General features: G+C 41.5%; 1 non-coding gene across 1 annotated transcript; it reads right to left on the reverse strand.

Moving 5' to 3' along the window:
• Positions 1-5,769: 5,769 nt before the first annotated feature.
• On the reverse strand, positions 5,770-22,874 carry LOC105205072. Its single transcript, XR_005574519.1, has 10 exons — positions 22,692-22,874; positions 22,089-22,588; positions 11,321-11,625; positions 10,249-10,662; positions 9,137-10,161; positions 8,746-8,990; positions 7,981-8,677; positions 7,045-7,876; positions 6,108-6,398; positions 5,770-5,879 (listed from the first exon to the last, which is right to left on the reverse strand). It is a non-coding gene; the product is annotated as a fatty acid synthase (transcript).
• Positions 22,875-23,743: the final 869 nt, after the last annotated feature.

Here is a 23,743-nt window from a genome sequence, read left to right on the forward strand (position 1 = left end):
TCTAGTAAGACAGGAAGATCTGTCATTATCAAGGCGGAATATCTATCACCGTTTAGATTTTCGTCAAAGAAAACAGGACCTATGATTTGACTTCCAATAATTCCACACCAAACATTGACTTTCCAAATGGTTTGATGATCTACTTCTCTCAACCAGTGAGGATTATTTTGTGCCCAATAACGAGAGTTCCAAGTATTAACAGATCCATCACTTTTAAGTGTACATTCGTCAGAAAATAAAATTTTCAAGTGGAAATCAAGTGGTTGCTGTCTTATAAAGTTGCAAAATACAAGTCTCTGTCTAATATCGTTATAATTCAACGCTTGATGAACAGACATTCTGTAAGGGTGAAATTTGTTATTTTTTAGAATGCGCCAAGCACTGATTTTACTAACACCAGAATCCTGTTCTCGTCGTCTTAAAGAATCATAAGGGTTCAATTCTGTCGATGCAAGAATTTCCACTGTTCTATCATCCATAATCGGACGACGAATTTGTGTACCTTTGTTATGTTGAGGCTGAACGACACCTTTAATTTTGATTCGTTTAGCCAAACGTAAAAAAACATTTCGCGAGTGAGGAGTCCGATCAGGATAACGTTCCCGCCACAATCTTTCCGCTGCAATGAATGTACCTCGATACTCACCTAAAATTAGCAGCATATCATATGCTTCTACATTGGAATAGGACATGGCTAAATAAACCTAGACTAATAAAGAGGGTCGGATTTTTGTTGCGCGATTGATACTGATATGACGGTTATTGAAGACGTAGGTGACAAGTTTGAGAGAGTTATTGTCACTCGTGTTGAGTTGAGTCACAATAGCGTTGTGGTGAATACATCTCTACTACATCCTATGCAAATAACAATATGTATAAAATCACGAGTTAGACATCGTTACGCAGAAAGCCGCGCTCGTTATTGCTCGTGTGCTACCGTTAAAGTAATAATGTAATTACATAATATTATGACATATGTATGTGACTATCTACGGTCGTGACAGCTAACTTTCACGATTTTTCATGATCTGTTTTTGTTGGCCCGGCTCGCGTGTTTACTTTCTTTGTGTCGGCTGCACGGCTTTCTGCGTAACGCGTGATTTTATATTGTTATTTACATGGTGTTGGCGGTAGTGTAACTTTCAAGCCGCACAACTCGGAAAGTAGTCAACGAAAATAAACTTTCTTGTAGTGTTTTGGAAAGGTCTTGACACCAGCTATTAGATTCTGGAATCAAAAATAGGGTGTTTCATTTAAAAAACTTAATGTGATTCCGATCTGACCTTGGCGACGCTATCCAAGGTCAAACTGATAAGATCATTGAATAGATCTTCTGAAACCCTACAACTTTCGTCTGAACATATTTTTGATTGGTCCTAATCCTGCGAAGAGAAAAGGGGTGTACGGGTGGTCTGAAACACCCTGTATATATATATATATATATATACCGGGTGTCCCAGACCACCCGTCCCACCCGATTTTTTCGTAAACGCGACATTTTAAAGAAAAATGTTTCAGACAAAAATTGTAGAGTTTTAAAAGTTCTATTTACTGATTTTATCAGTTTGACCTTGGATGGCGTCGCCAAGGTCAGATCAAAATAACATTAACTTTTTTAAATAGGACACCTCATTTTTGGTTCCAAAATCTAATAGCTGGTGTCAAGACCTTTCCAAAACACTATAAGAAAGTTTATTTTTGTTGAGTACTTTCCGAGTTGTGAGGCTTGAAAGTTACGGTGTACTGTAACCTTCAAGCGTCATAACTCGGAAAGTCCTTAACCAAAATAAACTTATTTATAGTGTTTTGGAAAGCTCTCGAAATCGACTACAAGAAAATGCAATGAAAAATATAAGCAGAGGACACCGACTTCGCCCATGGTATCACGTCGAATAATGCTTTCTCTCTCGACCCAGCGTCGAGCGAGGAGGATGCACTATCGTAAAGCCCCCCACCACTTTCCGCCCGCACCCCGATCGTCGCCGCGCAGCCTAGACACACGTACGAGCGCGGCTCCGCGTGTGTGCGGCAGCCGAGCGCTAGCGTCGAGAGACACCATTTCTGCCGGTGCGTGTACCTATAGTCCTACGCGTAGAGTTTTGAAGATACCTAATTACCGAGATCTCTAACATTCGGTACAGCTCTATGATGCCATTTATTCTTGATTTATTAATATTAATCTTCATTTAATGTTGATTATTGTAGCAATAAAGTAATTTTCACGAAAAAGCATCCTTACATACCACTCCTAAAAGTCATTGCTTAGAATTCATAATATTACGCAACTCGTCACCAATTCACGTTTTCTAATAAGCAACCCGGTCGTAAGCGTAATTTGTAGTTATGCCTTACCCGAACGAAGAAGCTGCGTTAATGATGTCAGTTTTGGGTAGAGCTGGAAGTTTTCGAGCAGCTGAAATAATGTGGCGAAATGAATATCCCGATCATACACCACATTCGCGCAAAGTTTTCAGTCGCTTACAACGTCGAATAATTGTAAAAGGTATTGTTCAGCCGGATCATAATAAGGGAAGGCAAATTCATCGATCAGTTCGTTCAGTAAGAGCACCTGATGTAATTGCATCTGCCTAACCCCGAATGATTCTTTAAAGCGACGAGCAAGAGATAGTGGAATAAGTCGAAGCACGATCAGTCGAATTTTTCGTGAAAATTCATTCCATCCATATCGAATGTCACTTCACCAGGCCATGACATTGAACGATCATAGACAAAGACTGATATTCTGTAATTGGATTACTCAACAATTACCTAATTTCCATAGAAGTATTTTATTTTCTGATGAGTGCACCTTTAAAAGTGACGGCGAAATAAACACACATAATTTTCGTTATTGGGCACAAGAGAATCCACATTGGTATCGAGAAATGGATCATCAACGTATCTGGAAAGTCAATGTTTGGTGCGGAATTGTTGATACGCATATCGTGGGACCATTTTTCTTTCAAGAGAATTTAAACCGTTTTTTATACGCCGATTTACTCGAAAACGAACTTCCACGTTTACTTGAAGATATTCCACTCCAATTACGTCTAAATATGTGGTTTCAACAGGATGGATGTCCCGCCCACACGTCTGTCATTGCTCGTCATCAACTGAACCGCATATTTCGCGGCCGATGGATAGGTAAACATGGTCCACATAATTGGCCACCACGATCACCGGACCTTACAATTTTAGATTATTATTTGTGGGGACGAATAAAAGACCTTGTATACCGCGAACGACCTACGACTGCAGAAGATATGAAAAACAGAATTCGACAAGTCATTCAGTCTCTAGATACTGACGAAATTCGTCGGGCGACGGATGATTTCCAAAGTAGGGTAACAGCCTGTATAAATGCACGTGGTGGACATTTTGAACATCGAGACTGAACAACATGCGTATGCACAAAGGTGACGGCAAGGGGAACCACCTTATGAAAGCACCCCGACAAAGGTGACGGCGAGGGGAACCACCTTAAAAAAGCACCCCGACAAAGGTGACGGCAAGGGGAACCACCTTATGAAAGCACCCCGACAAAGGTGACGGCAAGGGGAACCACCTTATGAAAGCACCCCGACAAAGGTGACGGCGAGGGGAACCACCTTAACAAAGCACCCCGACAAAGGTGACGGCAAGGGGAACCGCCTTATGAAAGCACCCCGACAAAGGTGACGGCAAGGGGAACCACCTTATGAAAGCACCCCGACAAAGGTGACGGCGAGGGGAACCACCTTAAAAAAGCACCCCGACAAAGGTGACGGCAAGGGAAACCACCTTATGAAAGCACCCCGACAAAGGTGACGGCGAGGGGAACCACCTTAAAAAAGCACCCCGACAAAGGTGACGGCAAGGGGAACCACCTTATGAAAGCACCCCGACAAAGGTGACGGTGAGGGGAACCACCTTAAAAAAGCACCCCGATAAGGTGTAAGTACGATCTTGTTACCTACACGTGGTACACCTTAGGTAACGCTAATACCTACAGGCGGCACCGATTATTTCGTTTTTACATTTTAAAAATGTTACTTTGACTTATACCTTTATGCCCAAGATCGATCTCAAGGTCGAATTCAAGATCATCATCAGGTTGATCCCTCGAAATCATGCAAATTTTGTCTGAGCCATTTTTTTGTACAAGCACATCCCTACGTTTTAAAAGGGTGGGACGGGTGGTCTGAAACAGGTATATTTTTCATTGCATTTTCTTGTAGTCGATTTCGAGAGCTTTCCAAAACACTATAAATAAGTTTATTTTGGTTAAGGACTTTCCGAGTTATGACGCTTGAAGGTAACAGTACACCGTAACTTTCAAGCCTCACAACTCGGAAAGTACTCAACAAAAATAAACTTTCTTATAGTGTTTTGGAAAGGTCTTGACACCAGCTATTAGATTCTGGAACCAAAAATGAGGTGTCCTATTTAAAAAAGTTAATGTTATTTTGATCTGACCTTGGCGACGCCATCCAAGGTCAAACTGATAAAATCACTAAATAGATCTTTTAAAACCCTACAACTTTTGTCTGAAACATTTTTCTTTAAAATGTCGCGTTTACGAAAAAATCGGGTGGGACGGGTGGTCTGGGACACCCGGTATATATATATATATATATATATATATATATATATAGGGTAGTTTAGGGTAAATCAGATTTTACTCTGAGTGACTATAGTCGCTCTCCATTAAAAATGAGTTGATTAAGAAATTATAAACATTCTCTATCTAATTACAAATATCCTACAATTTGACAATACCTTTTTCCAAAAAACATCGTCAAAGCAAATTTTGTAGGATATTCATAATTAGATAAAGAATATTAGTACTTTCTTATTTAACTCATTTTTAATGGAGAGCGATTAAGTCACCCAGAGTGAAATGAGATTTACCCCAAACTGCCCTATATATATATACACCATTTGAGAAAAAGTGAAAACTTAAACTTTAATTATATGAATTTAAAAATAAATTATAACATCAAATTATAAATGGTGGTTCTCCGTTAATTGCAGCTGACACTTTTTCATTTTTCAACATTGTCACGTGATTACCTTCAACGTAATGTACTTTCATCATATTTTGAGTCACCTTAAATAATTATGTTTTATTAACGAAGTTTTAAATTTGACTTATTACCAGAAAACATATGTTCGAGCAGCTTTTTGAAAATACCTTGTGCAAACCAAAATCTTCCTCAATTTCGACTGCATACAACGAATGTGTAGATTTTAGTAAGATGATAGGAGATTTAATAGGCTGCAACGTAGAATAATCAAAGTGCCAAAAAGAGGATGAATATTTGTAAACTGTGATACATAGCGTTTTTAAATTTTCTGGTGAGAGTGATTCTCAACGTATTCTCAACTAAGAATCGTTTTGCGAAAATATTGTATCTTTCTTCTCAAGTATTACACTCCTTTAGTTTCAGTAACATCTATGAAAGATACATATTTTAGTATAAAATTTTTTTCAAATAATTTTTTTTAACATAAAGTGTATTTCAACATTAAAGTACTTGAAACATGAAACTAAAAAAGAGAAGATAATAATTAATAATTGTTTTTCATATAAAGACAAGTATGTTGTAATATGTTGTAAATTAATTCCAATGTAAACTCAAGAAAAAATATACTTTTTTATTAGTTCCTGATAAATAAATTCTTGTAATATTTTCGAATACAGCAATCTGAAGATCTGCATCTGATATAAAATGTTTGTATACAGTTCGTAATTGTTCAGGAGCGGCGTCAATGAGGACCAGCCGGCCTTTAATATTCATAGCTTCCAACCTTCTTGTTATTTCGATTGCAAGTATAGATCCAGAAGAGTACCCTACCATTACAAAATCTTTTCCATTTTTTAACTTTGGTAATATGTGCTGTAAAAATCAAAAGAATTTGATTAACGATACTGTCTTAAACGGAAACAATGTTTTATCAATATTATATAAAATAATTAATGCAACTGCGCGCATTTGTAAGACGATTAATCGTTTCCGATATAATGTTTGTAGCATCAATGTTGTTTGTATTATATTGCAAAAATGTTATTGAAAATTTAATAGTTGGTGCTAAATGTTTAAACGCTGCCGCACTGCCGTCAATACCAGGTATAATAAAAACTTCAGTCATAGTACTCTGTCTTTCAGTCGAAGAATCGAAATAGGTCACTGGAGTAAAATCTTCGTCTCTTAAAACATTAGTTACAAATTTTATTTCATATGAATCTTCTGCATCAAGACTTTTTTTATCTTGCTTGTCATCGTCACTAAAGTTTGTATTGGACATCTTATTGAGTTTCGCAAAAGTAAGATTTCGTATTTCTTGCGTAGTGAGAAAAATGTCAAAATCACGTTCTAATCTTTGTATGATTTCCACGGTCGTCATAGAGTCCATTCCTAATTCGGCCAGAGTTGTATTTTGACTTACAATTTTTATATCTTTTATATCTGTAATATAAATAAATTATTTTATGCTATGGAAGCACGTTTTTCACGTGTTCCCAGAAACATGGGCGTAAGTGGGCAATCTTTGGGGTGGGGGATATTGCTGTGCATGAGAAACATTTCCGTAACATGCGCATACGCTTTTTATCAAGAAACTATGAACGTTTTGTGACGCATGCACTGAGCGTAGAGTCGAAATGCATGAGGGAAGGTAGTACGCTGATCTCTCATAAACTTTAACCGAGACAGGCAGTGACAGGAAAACGCCACGCACTTGTTTTGCATGGAAAGCTCCAAAAAACGTACTTCCATTGCACAAATACCGTATGCAACACGGAGCCGAGCTTTGCCGATCTCAGCTTCGGACGCACTCGGCTGCGCTACGCGTGCTTCGCGCGCCTAGCTTCGCCTCGTACAGAAAACATCATCCTCAGTCAAGACCGGCAAAGTTCGGCTCCTTGTTACATAACGTAGTATTGAATTATAATGTAAAACTTATACTATTTGTTACTGGTAATAAGTTCTTAAATTTTAATATTAAACTAGTTCGATGTGAAAGATCTAGTTAGTAGAGACAATCAAGCAAATAGGGACTTACTTAAAATACTGGTAACAGTTTCTATCGGACTTTTATATCTAGAAGGTCCCACTTTCTTTTCAGCTACCACCATGCTGCTCACAATCGGTCGACTTTGAAGTAAAAACTTATCGAGCTCATCGAGACAGGAGGATATCTTTTGTTGTAAGGTACCACCAATGACCAGTTCCTTATCGTCCTCCTGCATGTCTGCAACAAGACCCACGTCACCTACAGCTCCCCACTGAATTGCTAATCCAGGTAATCCTTCTTTCGCCCTTTTTTCGCACACTCTCTCCATGACGGAATTCGCCATGCCATAGTTAGTCTGTCCAGCGTTCCCTCTGCCGCAGGAAACGGAAGAGAACACTACAAAGTGTCGCAGTTTAGGGCAGATTTTTCTCGAAAGTTTGTCCAAAGTTTGCGTCGCTCGAGCTTTTGATCGAAAGGACTCAACAAATGTCTCTGCGGTTTGATTCGTTAAAATACCATCCTTCAGTACAACAGCTAGATTGTATATTGCATCCACCGGTGCTTCTCTTTCCGCGGTTCGCAACAAATACTCGCAATCCTTAGGGTCAGCGACATCGATATTCTTGACGATTAGTACATTTACACCATACTTTTTTCACAGTCGAACTTTCATTTGTTGGTAACCAGTTTTTATTCCAGTACGAGAAATCAAAATGATGTTTCTGGCACCTCGAAGTACTAGCCAATCGGTTAGTTCCAATCCAAATCCACCCAGACCTCCTACTATAATATAACTTTTGTCTTTCAGACAATAATAGCGACGATATGCGATAATAGACTCATTGGTAGATTTACACTTATCTTGGATACGTATAATAATCTGTGAATGTATTTATGTATGGAAAATGGTATTATATGTGCTTACGTTATTATTAAAGAGAGTAACTTTTATGCTATTATATTAATCAAATTAATCAAATATACCTTGCCCATGTGTTTTCCACTTGCCATGTATCTAAAAGCTTGTTCAATTTCTGTTTTCAAAAAAATTTTTGCTTGAATTGGTTTAATGGTCTCATTTTTCAAACCATCAGTTACCATTTTGGACATTAGCGACTTATACTTAGGATCGCCAGTACACATTATAGTATCGAGTAGAACCCCATGAAAGCTAATATTTTTCTTAAATGCGGAAATACTTAAAGGATTATTAGAAATAAGATCGAATTTGCCAATTTCCAGAAAACGACCGTTTTGTGCCAAACAACGAACGGACGCGATTAACTTTTCTTCCGCCAATGAATTCAACACGATGTCGACACCGCGACCGTTCGTTTGCCGCATTATCATTTGTTCGAAACTAGTATCTCGAGAATTACCAATATGATCATCCAAAATAGTCGGAAATATTTCCTTAATAAAGTTACGTTTGTCATTCGTGCCCACAGTAGTGAACACCTCGCAGCCTTCCTTGAGAGCAAGGTGAATAGCTGCCTGTCCAATGCCACCAGTACCAGAATGTATAAGTATTTTATTGCCTTTTTTCATTTTGCCATAAATGTATAATGCCATGTAGGACGTGCTGTAAATGCATGGGACTGTCGCAGCCTCTTCGAATGTTCACGCATCGGGTATTTTCCAACACAAATCTTTATCTTTTACAACAATGTTTGCTATACAACTAGAAATAATAATTTTAATTTATGATGTTTCACAACACACAGAAATATTTTTTAGAACATTATTTACTCGGTATCACGCAATCCCATTACACGATTTCCGTTGTCATCAAATCCGACGTATTCCAAACCAAGAGGAATATGTTGAAATAATCTTTCTCGCGCAATAGCCTCATTAGGTTTTAATTTACCAGTGGCCAACATTAAGTCTTTGAAATTGAGAGATGCATAAACGACACGTATCAAATTTTCACGATGAAGTTCGACGGAAACATTGTTTTCTGTCCATTGAAATGTACTCAAGTCACCACGTACCTGCAAAAAATATCAACATCTTTATTTGTGACATAAAAAAACAATATTTAAAAATTATTATTGTGGTATTGTATTTATAATATAAAAATACATAATATTAAACAATTAACAGATTATCAATAGACTTCGAGAAAATTTGTTTGTACCATTTGGCAAATGTGAGCGGAAGGTACAGGATTCGCTTCCGGTCGTGGCAGTCGCAAATGTCGGTACGATCCCCAAGTTTTGTTAGATTGTAATACATTAATAGTCATATCTTTTTGCAATTGCTGCACATAAAAGGGATCTTGAAGAGAAAATTTAGAAGCATTCTTGTCTTGAATAAGCACACCCCTAACAAGTTTTCCATCTGGTTCTTTTCTCAAGCAGTTAACAAAACCCAACAAACCACACTCAAAATCTCCCTCTCCAACAAGTATTATTCTACTTTTCTTATCGAGTTTGTTCTCACCGTTCACAAGCAGCTTTAAATTATCCAACCAGTTAAAGTTATCATTATTTATGTAAATAACCATATTTTTTTCTATCTTAACTTCCTTCTTCATAAGAACAATCATTTCTTCATCAGTGCGTTTTTCTAAAATAACATTTAATTTGTATTGTTCCTTATATTTGTTATAGTCATGTATATTGCATTTTTCACGCGTCAATAGATAACCATCTTCTCTCAAGAATGGCAAAAGTTGTTCTAAAGAAGTTTTTTCTTTAGTTAGAAGATTAAATCCGGTAACTATTAAGACTTTATCATTCACAGATGTTTTATTTAAATCGGCAATTAAAATATTTTCTGATAATTTTGCTGAACTGAAACGACTGGATGTTGTTAACAGAGTGATATTTGCTTGTATTAATGGTATGTCACTAAAAGCTTCAAGCAACATCAAAGATGAGAGCTGTTCTGATACAACTTCATCAACTTCTTCTATTAACTCGATAGCTTTAACTTTAGTAATTTGATGATCTTCCAATACAAGTTGCGCCGATATTCGAATTGCTTCATTTAAAGAAATCTTTGCGCAATCATGATGCGCTACAAATATGTGTTCCTCAATAACAGCTTCTTGGACTAATTTTCGTTTAGAAATCTGAGTGGCTTTAAGGCCTTGAATCTCTATTCCGCCAGATATAATTGTGTCGATCTCCCTGTATATTCGTATCGGTAATAAGGTATCTAAAATAATGCTGCTTATCATAAAACTTTCTTTATACATTGTTTATGTATCAAAAGACCATTACTTAGTAACTGAAAAATATTTACCATTATCTTCAGTTGTAGCGTTTACGACATTTTTATTATCTTGTAACTTCCAAGCATGAAGCTTGGGATTAATTATTAGTTTTTGTATACTTGTAGGAACATACAAATTTCTACCATCATTTCCCATAATATGCATTTGTAGCATTGTATCCATAAATGTTGTCCAATTATTTTTCCAAGCAACATGTCCTTTGTTTCCTGTAACAGATGCACTGTGTAATCCACGAAACAAGTCGCTATACTGATAACCGCGCAAATTTAACTTTTTGTAGATATCTCTAGCAGTCATCTGTTCTTCTTCGTTATTATCTGATAATATATCTGTCGATGTCATTTCCTTTTCAGGATTCAATGTTTCGTTCACAGTTCCTGTCACTACAACGCTTTCTCTTTCGGTGATTTCAAACTTCCCATCTGTAACATTTTTATGTATTTGATACAATATTACATATATTCTATTTTTCAATATTATACTATTTTAAAAATATTAATTTCACGCTTAAGACAATTTGTTTTATAATAAAATTTTTTTTAGTCAAGTTAATAACTTTTTCAAATAATCCTTAACAGACAATTAATTGATTCTTAGAAACAATTTTACAAAAATCTTATATTCTTAAAAACAAGGTATATTGAAATAGTTTTGATAACCAAAAATGTATTTGTAGAAATAAATATATATTTAAAAAAGAAAGTAAAGAAATATAAAAGATGAAAAAAACTTTTTTTCTCTAAAGAGTACTTACATTTCTTGAAATAAAAAAAAAAACATTTTTTACGAGAAATATTTGAATTCACGTTATGAATTGATTAAAAATTTTTACTTATTTTAAGTTTAAAGTAATGGGATTTATTATTTATCATTTTTATAAATTAATTTTTTACTGACACGTAATTGTGTTTTTGTTTCAATAAAACATTTTTTCAATAAATTGTTGGTTTTTAGCATACTATTGTCTGTAATTGGAGCAAAAAGTATTTATTTTTGAAAGTATTTATTTTTTGATTTAGAAATTATTATTTCAAGTACATATTATTTAAAACAAATAAATTCTTGTCCGTGTTTTAATACCTTTCTGTATCGTAATTGTTAAGTTTGTAGATTTATTTGGCAATAAATGAGTAGCACGAATAAAGCTTATATCTTGGAATATTATTGGCATTGTTATATATGTTTTCTTTTTTATCATGCCGATAGTTTGCCAAACGAGTTCAATATAACCGGTCGCTGGTAGTAAATTCCTTCCATCTATTACATGTCCTTTCATATAACCGTGGTCCATTTTGTCAAACGAGATTTTAATGTATCTTTCTCTGGATTTAATATACTTTTGTAGGTGACATGTTGGTGTAAACCAGGCTTTGGAATGATCCCATCTAATGTGATATTAAATGTGTAATTATATGTTGCGACCGCACTCACCAGCGTGGTGCAACTACATTAATTGCTCGTGACGATAGTTAGATAGCAAAACTGTTCGCGAAATCGCTCACACCAAATGCACGAAATTAGACGGTACTATTGGGCGCCAAGCATGAGCAAGCGTGCCACTCTTTGATCAGGACGTTACCGATCTCCAGATTCATGTAGGAGAAAATGCAAAAATTCTCGATTCCGTGGGGGCAATAACGGGCTCTCTGTAGCTCAGCAACGGAATTAGCAGAGGGGTGGTTCGCTGCGGGGATGGTAAAGGAGAACGAGGGAGCTTAAAGAGAACACCTCAATTTAATAGAAAAATTAACAATGTATTACTGCTGAAATCTAACATTAACTCACAAGGTTCTGTGACGACGTCTCGCGACCCGGGCGCGATCGGAAAATACCACGCAGTTGTCGGTATGAGCTCACCGAACAGAGAGAGTCAAGATTCAATTCTAATTAGCGGCGGACAGAACACGCCGTACACACTCGAAACTCTACACACGCACTCTCATTTCACGCAAAATTATAGGGCGACTTGGTACGAAATACGCGACCGGCAATACGCGATCGCCAAACAGATACACATACAAACGCTACTACACACATAAGAATTTTACGCAATTAACGCCACTTGGCTGTAGTATCAGCGACGCTCTCAATAAACGGAACCAGCAAAGAACTAAGCCGCGCCTGGATCGGATGAGGCGCACGACGACTGATCACGCGGACGACACGCGATCACCTGCGTGTGCCAATTTCGGCGGAAGATCTTACAGCGAACTTGAGCTTTACTTGATATTACCACGCGCGCGACTCATCCGATCGGCAAAATCGGTGGCTCTACAAAGTCTCGTTTGTCTCACCACGACACTGGCTGAACTCAAAAAAAGTCGTCCTTGAACGTAAGCGTCGTCCTGGCTCGTGACGGCACTTACTACGATCCACAGCGAAGTAATCGATAGCGCGAGGAAATTCGGCAGGCGGCACGCAGGATCTCTCGCCCCACGCACGGGGGCTTGTCGCGCCCCGCTATTGGTTCCGCCTTAGTACGCGGTCTTCGCGACAATCTAATCAGGTTGTCGCGCTGCGGTGCGCAATTTGAGGTAGGTCGGTGTTGTCGGGCAGCTCGCGATCCTTCTCGTGGTTTTCCCGAGACCGGACAGCTCTCCCTACGGACTCTTCGGTGTCCGCTGCCTCCGCGCTTGGGACCAAATTGGGAACATCTTCTCGCAGCTCCTCGTTCGGGGTCTCCCACGCGATGATCTGTGTGGAGTGTCGACGTCCCCTACATTTGACCTTCCCTTTTTGCGTCTTGCAATTTCAGCGGCCTTACTGTTGCGTACAGGCGCGATGGTAAAAGATAACGTAATTAAATGAAGAGATCACCTGTCGTGCGCGCTACTGCAATCCTGCGCACGATCCGTAAGATTCTGAGTAGCGGTAGGTTTTCTTTCTAGCAGTCTTCTTGCCGGGTGAGACTTCGTCGGTACAGAATTAATATTGGCTAGTCGCCGATCCACAAAATGTCGCTACAATTAACGGACGAACACAACGACACAAAACAAAAACGCGGAATTATTAGTGCACGCGCCGACACGTCCGAGCCAAGAGGACGTAGAGCCGCAACGTGCGCTTGCCGGCCGGATCTAGCGATCCCTGTGACGGACAGCCGAACAGGATGTCACGTCATAATATATAGTTTAAGGGATCACTTTTGGATGACCTTGACCTTAACATATATTGTCCAGGTCATGATGCTGACTAATCTTCAGCAGGTTTCAGACTTTCCTCGTTGTTCGTTAAAAAGTTATTAACAAATAAAGTTGACAATGTAAATGTGTATTTTTTTAGCGAAGCGATATCCACCTGGAAGATGGAAGAAGGAAACGAAACAGAGGAATGGATAAGGTGAACATCGCTTTGAATGGAAATTCGAAGCACCCATGTTGAAAAGAGCAATTATAGAGCTTATTTTTCTCTGTAAGCAGGGAAATATGCTGTGGACCTTATTTTGCATTATAATGTATTGTAGAGTATTTTCGCTCTCTTTACGAAAAGAAAGAAAATCCGGAAAGTGCAACCTAAACCAATCGGATTTTTGTTGCAATTGACTATATTCCATTTGACCAGATTGGCATTTTGGTCCGGAAACGTGGACAATATTAACATGATTAATCGCGACAAAAATTTGGACTAGATTAGATACCTTCTGTTTAAGTACATACCTACTTTTTGCTCTCCTACAGGGAGGATGAAAACCGTTCATATCCTTTGTAATGCGAAATGGGATTTACCGTTTCACGGCTTATGGAACGATTACGAGGTTCATGCACGTATTTGTTCCACATAGGTATAATACTTTTTGTGCGACAATCTGATCAATTGGAACGTATTTCATTGTGACAAAAATTCGGTTTTGGTTAGGTTAGGTTAGGTTAGGTTGAAGAGGCCCTCTGTAGGGGTCCGGGGTCGATCCGTGGTCTCTCGAGGCTGCGGACCGACTTCGCATACAGGAAGTGGCGTTCCTGCGGTTCCCGAGCTCGCTAGGGGGTCTGCGGTCTCTTGTAGGCCGTAGACTCAGGGACTTCAGCAACCCTGGCGCCCCAGCTGGTATACCGTAATCCATCATGTGCTGAAATTACGTGCGGGATGGACCGGTGGCCTGGGCCTCACCGCCTGGGCTGCGAGGAGTAAACCTCTATAAAAAATCCAAGGGTGGCGTCTGTGGCGCGGGGTGTCGCTCCGTGTAACAGCGGGGCGGCCCTTCGTGTCTCGGACGCCAGCTTCTTCAGTTGGTCGGCGGCGTGCTGCCTGGGTGGGTGTGCTGGTCCGGGGTGGCCCCGGGCGGGTGCTTGCGCTCGTCCGGGGTCTCCCCGGGCCGTCTCCCCGCCTTAGTGGATCCGTTTGCCCATGGATGCCTCGGGCCGATGGTCCCCGGACATCGGCCTGAGTAGGCTCCGGGGTGAGGGTGGGGTTCCCCTCGATAAATAAGACCCCAATTATGAATGACATGACATGGGCAAAAAGAAGAAGAAGAAGGTACCGCCCAGGAGTGAACGGACACCTCAGGTCCGGCACGGGGGGGCTAGTGTTTCGGCCCCCCCCCCCTGTCGTCATCGAACGACGGGCGGTCGAGCGGAGTGCCCACGGGCTCCGTCGACTACAGTGCGACTGTGGGAACAAGCGAGTATGACCTCCACAAGACGCTCTCGGCGTCGCTGACGCCTGAAGAACCTCCGGAAACTCTTCCGAAGGGAATTCGGGCGCGACTATGTGCCGAGCGGGTATGAACTATGGAATATGCATACGTTTGACGTCGAGTGGCGGGATGCCAATGATGTGGAGCTCTGGTGCTCCGACGAAGAGTGCGTCTTGTCGGGGGATTACTCCTCTTCGGACGATGAAGCGCGTGTCTCCTCCTTGGGGAACGGGTGCGGGGTTGAGCCGGCTCAACGAGCCGTGGCCCCCGTTTCGGTCGCCGGGGATGGGACGATTCCGCTGCCCGTCGGGCGGCCCGGGGCAGAGCCGGCCGACATGGCCGCGGCTCCCGCGCCTCCCTCTGGGGAGCCTTCGGGCCGGTCACCCGGTGGACGTCGCGAGGCGGACTCCGGTGGACCAGGCCTCGGTAGCGGGGCGCGTCGATCGCGCTCCCTGTCTCCGAGCCGGTTGCTCGGCGGACGCCGCGAGGCGGATGCCGGGCAGCCTGGCGGGGACGGGGGCGGCATCGGTCGCGCTCTCGCTCGCCGATCCGCATCCGCGGAGGTGGCCTGGGGAGCGAGGGTGAGGCCAACTCACCCGATGAGTCTCCTCAGGGCGCCCCGAGGCTGGGGATCGGTCCGATGAGGAGGAGGTTCAGACCTTCAGGGGCGCGGTGGAGCCGGCCCACCCTTGGCGGGAGCCAACGCTCGCGGGCCGGCCAAGACACCCAGGATCCGACCGCCGACCACGGCGGCCGTAACTATAACTTGTGCCGACCCGGGATCGTACGCGCAGGTCCTCAGGACAGCGAGGGAAAAAGTTAACCTTTCTTCCCTCGGGATCGAGGACCTGCGCCCCCGCAGGGCCGTCACCGGCGCACTTATCTTCGAAGTTAGGGGCGCCGACAACGGCACCAAAGCGGATGCTCTCGCTGAGGGCATAAGGGGGGCCCTGGGCAACAGGGACGATGTGAAGGTGGCTCGACCGTCGAAGACGATCGAGCTTAGAATCACGGGTCTGGACGACTCGGTCACCTCAAACGAGGTGGCCGAGGCTCTGGGAGCCAATGGCGGATGCTCCACCCACGACATAAAGGCGGGGGAGATCCGCACGGCTCCAAACGGGCTGGGCACCTGCTGGGTGCGCTGCCCCGTAAGGGCAGCCAAGGCAGTCCTGACCACCCCCCGATTTAGAGTGGGGTGGTCGAGCTGCCGCGTGGCATTGCTCCCCTCACGAGTCCTACAGTGACACAGGTGCCTGGCCTCTGGGCATGTCCAGGCCCAGTGCAGCAGCCGGGTCGACAAATCGGGCTGTTGCTACAAATGTGGGGGCATTGGCCATCTGGCCAATGCCTGCAAAGAGAAGGCGGGCTGCCCCGTGTGTAAGAACGCGGGCAAGCCCGCCGAGCATTGGATTGGTGCGAAGGGGTGCCTGGCCAACAAGGGGTCTAAGGCATCCCCAAACACCAGGGGCCGCGGCGAGGCGGGACCGACTACAACGGCGTCTCCCCCCCAAGCTGCGGCCCCTGAGGTAGAACCTCCTCTCCCGCAAAGGGAGAGGAGAACCGACAAAGGAGAAGACGCACTCCAGTGTGTAGAGATGAGGGAGGTGGAGGAGCCTCGGGAGCAAGACAACAATGCCCCGTAGGCTCCTCCAGGCCAACATCAACCACGCCAGGGCTGCGCAAGATATGCTTGCGCAGTGCCTGGCGGAGGGGGGTGGCGGGCTGGCCATCGTCGCCGATCCTTATAGGATACCCGAGGGCAACCCCAACTGGGTTGGAGATCCCTCGGGGAAGGTGGCGATGGTCAGCCATCATGTGCCGGGCGCTCCGCCGATGATTCCTCTATCGGCTGGCGAGGGCTTCGTCATGGTCGAGTATGGACCCATCGATGTCCTGCGCTGTTACCTCCCCCCTAGCCTAACCAGGGGGGAGTACGAGGTGGCCATAGATGGCATGGAGAGCGACATACTCGGTCGCTCTCCAAGGCCTGTCGTTGTGGGGGGAGACCTCAATGCCCACGCTGTGGCTTGGGGCTCTCCCCGCATAGACGTCAGGGGCCGCCTCGCCCTAGAGTTTGCGGCGGGGCTCGGCCTGGCCCTCTTGAACCGGGGCCGGGTCAGCACCTACGTGGGGGCCGGGGGAGAGTCCATTGTCGATGTGACATGGGCCTCCCCTGGGGCCCTTAACAGGGTCCAGGGTTGGACAGTGGAGACCGGCTCCCTTGGAGAGACGTCCGATCATAGGCTAATCTCCATGGAGCTGGTCTCCCCCCCCCCCACGGAGGTGCGAGAGCAACGCCGCCGCACCGGGACAGGAATCGATGGGTCCTGAGTAAACTCGACCCTGAAGCCCTCGAGGTCAGTCTCCTCGTCTCCACTTGGCCGGAGGGAGGAGCTGACCTCAGAGCCGACGAGGAGGCGGAGCGCCTCTGCGCGTTGATGTCGCGCGCTTGCGACGCCTCCATGCCCCGCAGCAGGCCAATGGCGCGTCGTGCCGCCTACTGGTGGTCCGCCGAGCTCGCCGAACTGAGGCGGGCTACGGTGGCCGCCAGGCGGGCTCACACGCGCGCCAAGCGGCGGGGCATGGAGGAAGAGATGAACAACGCCGAGGCGGTTCTCAGGGAAGCCAGAAAGGCCCTGAGGACCGCCATCACGCGGGCGAAGGCCGCGGCCTGGGAGGAACTCCTCTCCGAGCTGGACCGCGACCCATGGGGGAGACCTTACAAAATTGTGAGGAAGAGGCTCCGCCCGTGGGCGCCTCCAGTCTCGGAGACGCTGGACCCACAGTTCCTTGGAACAGTGGTGGACACACTGTTCCCCACCAGGGGGAGGGACATCCCGGAGAAGAGGCCCTCCCCCAGGATGGACCGAGGAACTGGAGGTGTCCAGACACGAGATAGTCGCGGCCTTCGCCCGAATAAACGGAAGAAAGGCAAAGGCGCCCGGGCCGGACGGAATATACGCCAAGGTCTGGGCCCGGGCGTCTTCGATAATCGGGGAGGCACTTCGTGTCACGTACACGAAGTGCCTCCGTGAAGGAACGTTCCCCAGGAGGTGGAAGAGGGCCCGGCTTGTCCTCCTCAAAAAGGAGGGCAAGCCAGCGGAGAGTCCCTCCGCATACAGGCCCTTATGTATGCTGGATGATGCGGGCAAGATTTTTGAGCGTATTATGAAAACCGCCGTTTTTTGTCAAAATTTGAGGATTGATTGTTGAAAAATGGTTACATACTTATTCTTGAAAGTATTGTCCATCGCTGGCCACTACTTTCTCCCACCTTTCGGGCAGCATACGAATCCCGCGTCGAAAAAACTGCTCGTCTTTTGCGGCGATCCACGAATCGACCCAGTTTTTGGCCTCTTCGTAATAATGGAAGTGCTGCTCAGCCAGGCCATGCGCCATTGATCGGAACAAGTGGTAATCTGAAGGGACGATGTCAGGAGAATACGGCGGATGAGGTAAGACGTCCCATTTCAATGTTTCCAGATAGGTTTTAACAACCTGAGCAACATGTGGCCGAGCGTTGTCGTGCAGCAACATCACTTTTTCGTGTCTTTGCTCGTATTGTGGCCGTTTTTCCTGCAATGCTCGGCTCAAACGCATTAGTTGTGTTCGGTAGCTCCTGTGATGGTTTCACCCGGTTGCAACAGCTCATAATAAATCACGCCGAGCTGGTCCCACCAAATACACAGCATGAGCTTTGAGCCATGGATGTTTGGCTTGGCCGTCGATGTTGATGCATGGCCGCGGTAGCCCCACGATTTTTTTCGCTTTGGATTATCATAATGGATCCACTTTTCATCGCCGGTTACAATACGATGCAGAAAACCCTTCCGTTTTTGCCGGAGCAGCTGTTTGCACGCGAAAAAACGCCGTTCGACGTCTCTCGGCTTTAATTCGTATGGCACCCAGTATCCATGCTTTTGGATCATTCCCATCGTTTTCAAACGATGTGAAATAGCTTGTTGAGTCACGCCCAATGAATCTGCAAGCTCCTGTTGCGTTTGAGATGAATCTTCATTCAGTAATGTTTTCAATTGTGCGTCTTCAAACTTTTTCACCTGTCCGGGACGCTCCTTGTCTTCTACGCCGAAATCACCACTTTTGAAGTTGGAACCATTCTCGACACGTTCTTTCACTAATGGAAGCCTCACCATAAGTTTTTACAATCATTCGACGCGCCTCAGCAGCAGATTTTTTCGAATTGAAGGCAAAAAGCAAAACTTCCCGCAAATGACGCTTATTGGGCACAAATTTCGACATTTTCGATCACAAAAAAATATATAACGCCGATAAAAATTCACAACTGCAATGATAAGGAATTGTTGCCAGATGCCCAACCTTACATTTAAAATTTTTGATCTAACGTTTGGCGCCATCTACTGGAAAACGGCGGTTTTCAATTTGTACTCCTAATATTTTCAATGAAAATTTTTTCTGTTCTAACCCAAATGGATGTATTTAATTTAAAAATGTTACAATAGAATATGTAACATTTAATCTCAAAGAATCAAAGAGGAAACAGAAATATAAAATTTTATAAAAATAGAAAATTTTTAGACTACAAAAATTTTGCTCTGCTAAATAAAAAAAACAATACGACTAATTGACGTAAGAAAGAATGCGGTAAATGTAACCCAATGAAAAATTGTACATCAAATTGATGTCAACTTGTCGATTCGATATTGAAATTTCACATCGATCCTCACATCGATTTCGATACTCAGGTGGTCACAGTTTCGATCATCATATCGAATCGACATCAAATCGATGTCAAATTCAACAAAATATCCCTGCCGAAAATGTACAATTCAAATCGATTAAAAAAAAAAATAATTCAAATCGATCGCGGTTTCTGTAGCAAAAATATGGTATTAAAACCGACTGAACATAAGATCGGAACCCAGATAAATTTATTAAAACAGAATACATTAATGTAAACGTAATAAATGTTAAGTTTACAAAAAAATATTTCTTGTATTCTTTTTGTTAAAAGTATTAAAAAATGATTGAATTTAAATTAAATATTTAATTTTTGTACAAGATTAAATAACAATACAAATTTTTATTTAGACGTTAAAGTATAATATTTTATGTAGAATAGCATTTCACACACACGTCATGTTAGAAGAAAATGAGAGCAAATATATTTGTCTCGAGATTACAAGTAGCTCCTAAAAGTCTCACTGAAGTATGAGCTGGGGAGTCGGCTCCTGTGGCGCCTAGATATAACGCCTGTGGCCACACTCGATTCGAGTGAGATCACCCGCGGCGTAGCTTCTTAAGAGGATGCTATAGTACCATGAATTACCGACATTTACAGTGCATAAAATATTTTCGGATTAGCGTTACAGAATCACAAAAACTTTTTTTAGAATTGAAATACGCAAAAAAAGTAGATGCACTCTGGTCAATTTTACAAGAAAATCGAACAAAAATTAATAATAGTAAGAAAGCCTTCTTCGGTCGCAGCTAGATCTTAGTGCTTATCTTTATTTGTGTGATTTTATATACTTCTCCGAATTCAACCAGAATGTGCGCCAAATTAATTTTTGGTCGTAACACAGCATGTCGAATAAAAATTAGTAATATCACTATTTATATTAAATTGATTAATTTAATATAATAATTAATGCTGATTTGCATCTATATACCCATTTCCCCCTAAAAAAACTGTAAGAAATTCATTACCAAAAATAACTCTACCCAGTGTTCGAACCTGGCACTTTCGGAATCTCCGGTCCCGGTGTCTTATCACCTCGACCACTGGGGCACAGTGATATTTTTCGCAATATTCGTATATGAGTGACAACGCATTTGAGGTGCGTGATTTAAATTACAAATATGTTATTGGACCGATAGTGTAACAACACAATGATAGTAAAAAAGCCTTCTTCGGTCGCAGCTAGATCTTAGTGCTTTATATTTATTTGTGTGATTTTATATACTTCTCCGAATTCAACCAGAATGTGCGCCAAATTAATTTTTGGTCGTAACACGACCGAAGAAGGCTTTTTTACTATCATTGTGTTGTTACACTATCGGTCCAATAATATATATGTAAAAAATTAATAAATCATTAAAAATTTAATCGTATAGTCACCTGAGGTTAACTTTCTAATACAGAAGTTGTGTAGCTCGTACGTACAAAATGATAGTAGAGCGCTCTTCAGAAAACATGCACAAACTGATCGTGTGAAATTACGACTAAACGTCTAACAAAAAAGATATGCTGATGTGCTTTTATCACATGCATATTTCGCTCAGCGAAGCTGAACTGTCATAAACAAAGCAATATGGTCCTTAACAGTAGTTGATAGGTCTTTTTGCAGATGACGAAATAATCAAAAAACAAAGACAAATCTATGTGATGGACAAAGAGCAATATCCTGGTCTTGTTAAAAAAATAATCTGCAAAGATCTGCAGTACCGACGTCGAGGAAGTTCTTCTGTTACTTTAGCATCCTCTTAAATTCAGATAAGCGCCATTTTGCAATAAATGCAAATTTTAAAAATTGGCTACGGCAGACTAGATTTAACTATATATTTTAAGAATATAATTAATTTTTGTGTTTTGGACTGTGTAAGTTTTACTGCTGGTACCGCAAACAGGTACAACAGCTGACATACTTAATGCCAAAGGCATCTCTTTAACTTTTATTTAAAAAAAATTACATATTATTAACAAAACTGTAAAACTATGTAAAACATTAATATAAACCCCTGATTTATTACCTCTAATACGTTCGGAGAAAAAAATTCATGAATATAAGGTTATTTTTGGTGTCTCTATGTATATGTTACATACACTCACGGTCATTGATTCTGTCCCTGGAGAAATTTTACAAATTAAAATGTCGCCATCTTTCTACATACCCATAATTTATGATTAACGTAACGATTAGACTTTATTGATTGTTACGTTAATCATGAACTGTGAGTATGTAAAAACATGGTAACTTTTCAGTTTGTGAAATTTCTTCGGGGAAAGAATCAATGACGTGGGTGCAACCCCTTAAAAAATATTATTGAAAAATATTGATTCAAATTAAAGTTATAGCTTCTCAAAGTCATCCAGATCCAAAAATGTGTTTACATATTATACGGGATTAATGTGTTTAAGAATTAAATTTTATAATATAATTATAAATAATACTACATATATATATTTATTTTTATAACCAACACCTAAATTGTAGTTACGATAAAAATTTATACCTGATTGATGGAGAAATCATAGGAGTTCCTCGACTAACTGGAAATTCCACTGGTGGATATATATTTGCGACTTGCAGTTGTAAACCACAGTTATAGAGCTTCCCAATTCCTTGTAAAATTACTTCGATATTTTGTTCATTGCGTCGATTCAATACAATGTTCTCCACTTTCGGATGCAAGGATTTTTTCAAAATGTGTTGCAAAACGCTGTCTAGTGCAATTTTAATAGTCACAGCATTGGTTGGAATTAAAGGCATGGTTTGTTCAAAGAGGACGGTATTTAATATACTACGCGTATGATACTCTGCTGATGACAAGTTTGATGCTGAAGTATACCGTTCGGTACAAGATACGGAAGAGCTGATCCACTTTGAACTCCGATTCTTCGGCCGTGGAATTATTTTACTCAAATTCAGCAAAAGTTGATTTTTCACGAACATGAGATAAGAACTGTGGTACGGTACGTTGCAGTAAATCTCTTTCACATGAATATTATTAAGCTGATAATTCAAGAATACCGATAAATTGATTTTAAATTTTTGAGATTTTAATATTTTAAAAATTATTAAGTTTTTGCATTCACTTCTGAGGTACTAGTTTTACCTGTAATTTTTTCATAAATTCTTGTACGGATTTTGAGGGTCCACACACAATGCTGCTGTCCTCGCTATTGCGACATATTATTTCAACATCCGATGGACATATATTTTTTAGACTTTTGTAATTAAATTGACTGACAAGTGCCATAGAGCTACAAATTATTTTTTCTTTGACACATGCCAAACCAATAAAGTATGCAGATAAAATGGTTTGTTCAATAGTAAGACATTTATCCGCGTACGCGCAACCGAGTTCGCCAGCAGAATGACCAATTATGTAACTCGGAGTAATTCCCAAGCACGTTAGAACATCTACTAATCCAATCTACAAATTTATACAAATAATTTTGTAACGAAGCACTCTATTTTGAAAATTATTATTGAAAAGGCCCTAAAATATTTAGAAATGTATCTAATAATTCTAATGTGATAATTCTAACACACATACAACACAAACAAAAATATTTCTTTAGGATGTTTATTCTTATTTATTTGATGAAATTTATTTCATTGAAACAGTTCTTATACAAAATATAATTTGATTGAATAAAAATACTGTTTCACATAACATCTATTATTTGATAAAAATAAGACTAATATTAGTCTTCTTTATTAATTTAAATATTGATTTGTTTAGACCATTGCAAATAAAAATGTTGGGATACAATAAAATTTATGAAGTCCAAAGAAATTGTTTTCTTTGCACACAATAGAAAACCACACAACAACAAAAATTTTATATTTATGTTTTAAATTAAGACGATGCTGGACTGACGATGGAACTCACTCGACGTCGGTACTGCAGATTGTTGTAGATTTTTCTTAGACGAACTGTGGATCGCGCATGAGGCGAAAAGTAAGGGAAATAGGCTAGCGCACTTTGTCAAACGCATGTGTCCTTGACTTCAGCGCCTCTAATGCAGGATTTCTGAACTACCATGAACGCAATTTATGCTCTTCGCATCAATATATGTGAAAATTACATAAACAAATTTTATTCAGGCTTTTCTTTTATACTAGAACTTCTAGGATCATTCTGCAAGCGTCGTATTGTTC

Source organism: Solenopsis invicta, chromosome 4 (genome assembly GCF_016802725.1).
Source record: "Solenopsis invicta isolate M01_SB chromosome 4, UNIL_Sinv_3.0, whole genome shotgun sequence".
Taxonomy (NCBI): domain Eukaryota; kingdom Metazoa; phylum Arthropoda; class Insecta; order Hymenoptera; family Formicidae; genus Solenopsis; species Solenopsis invicta.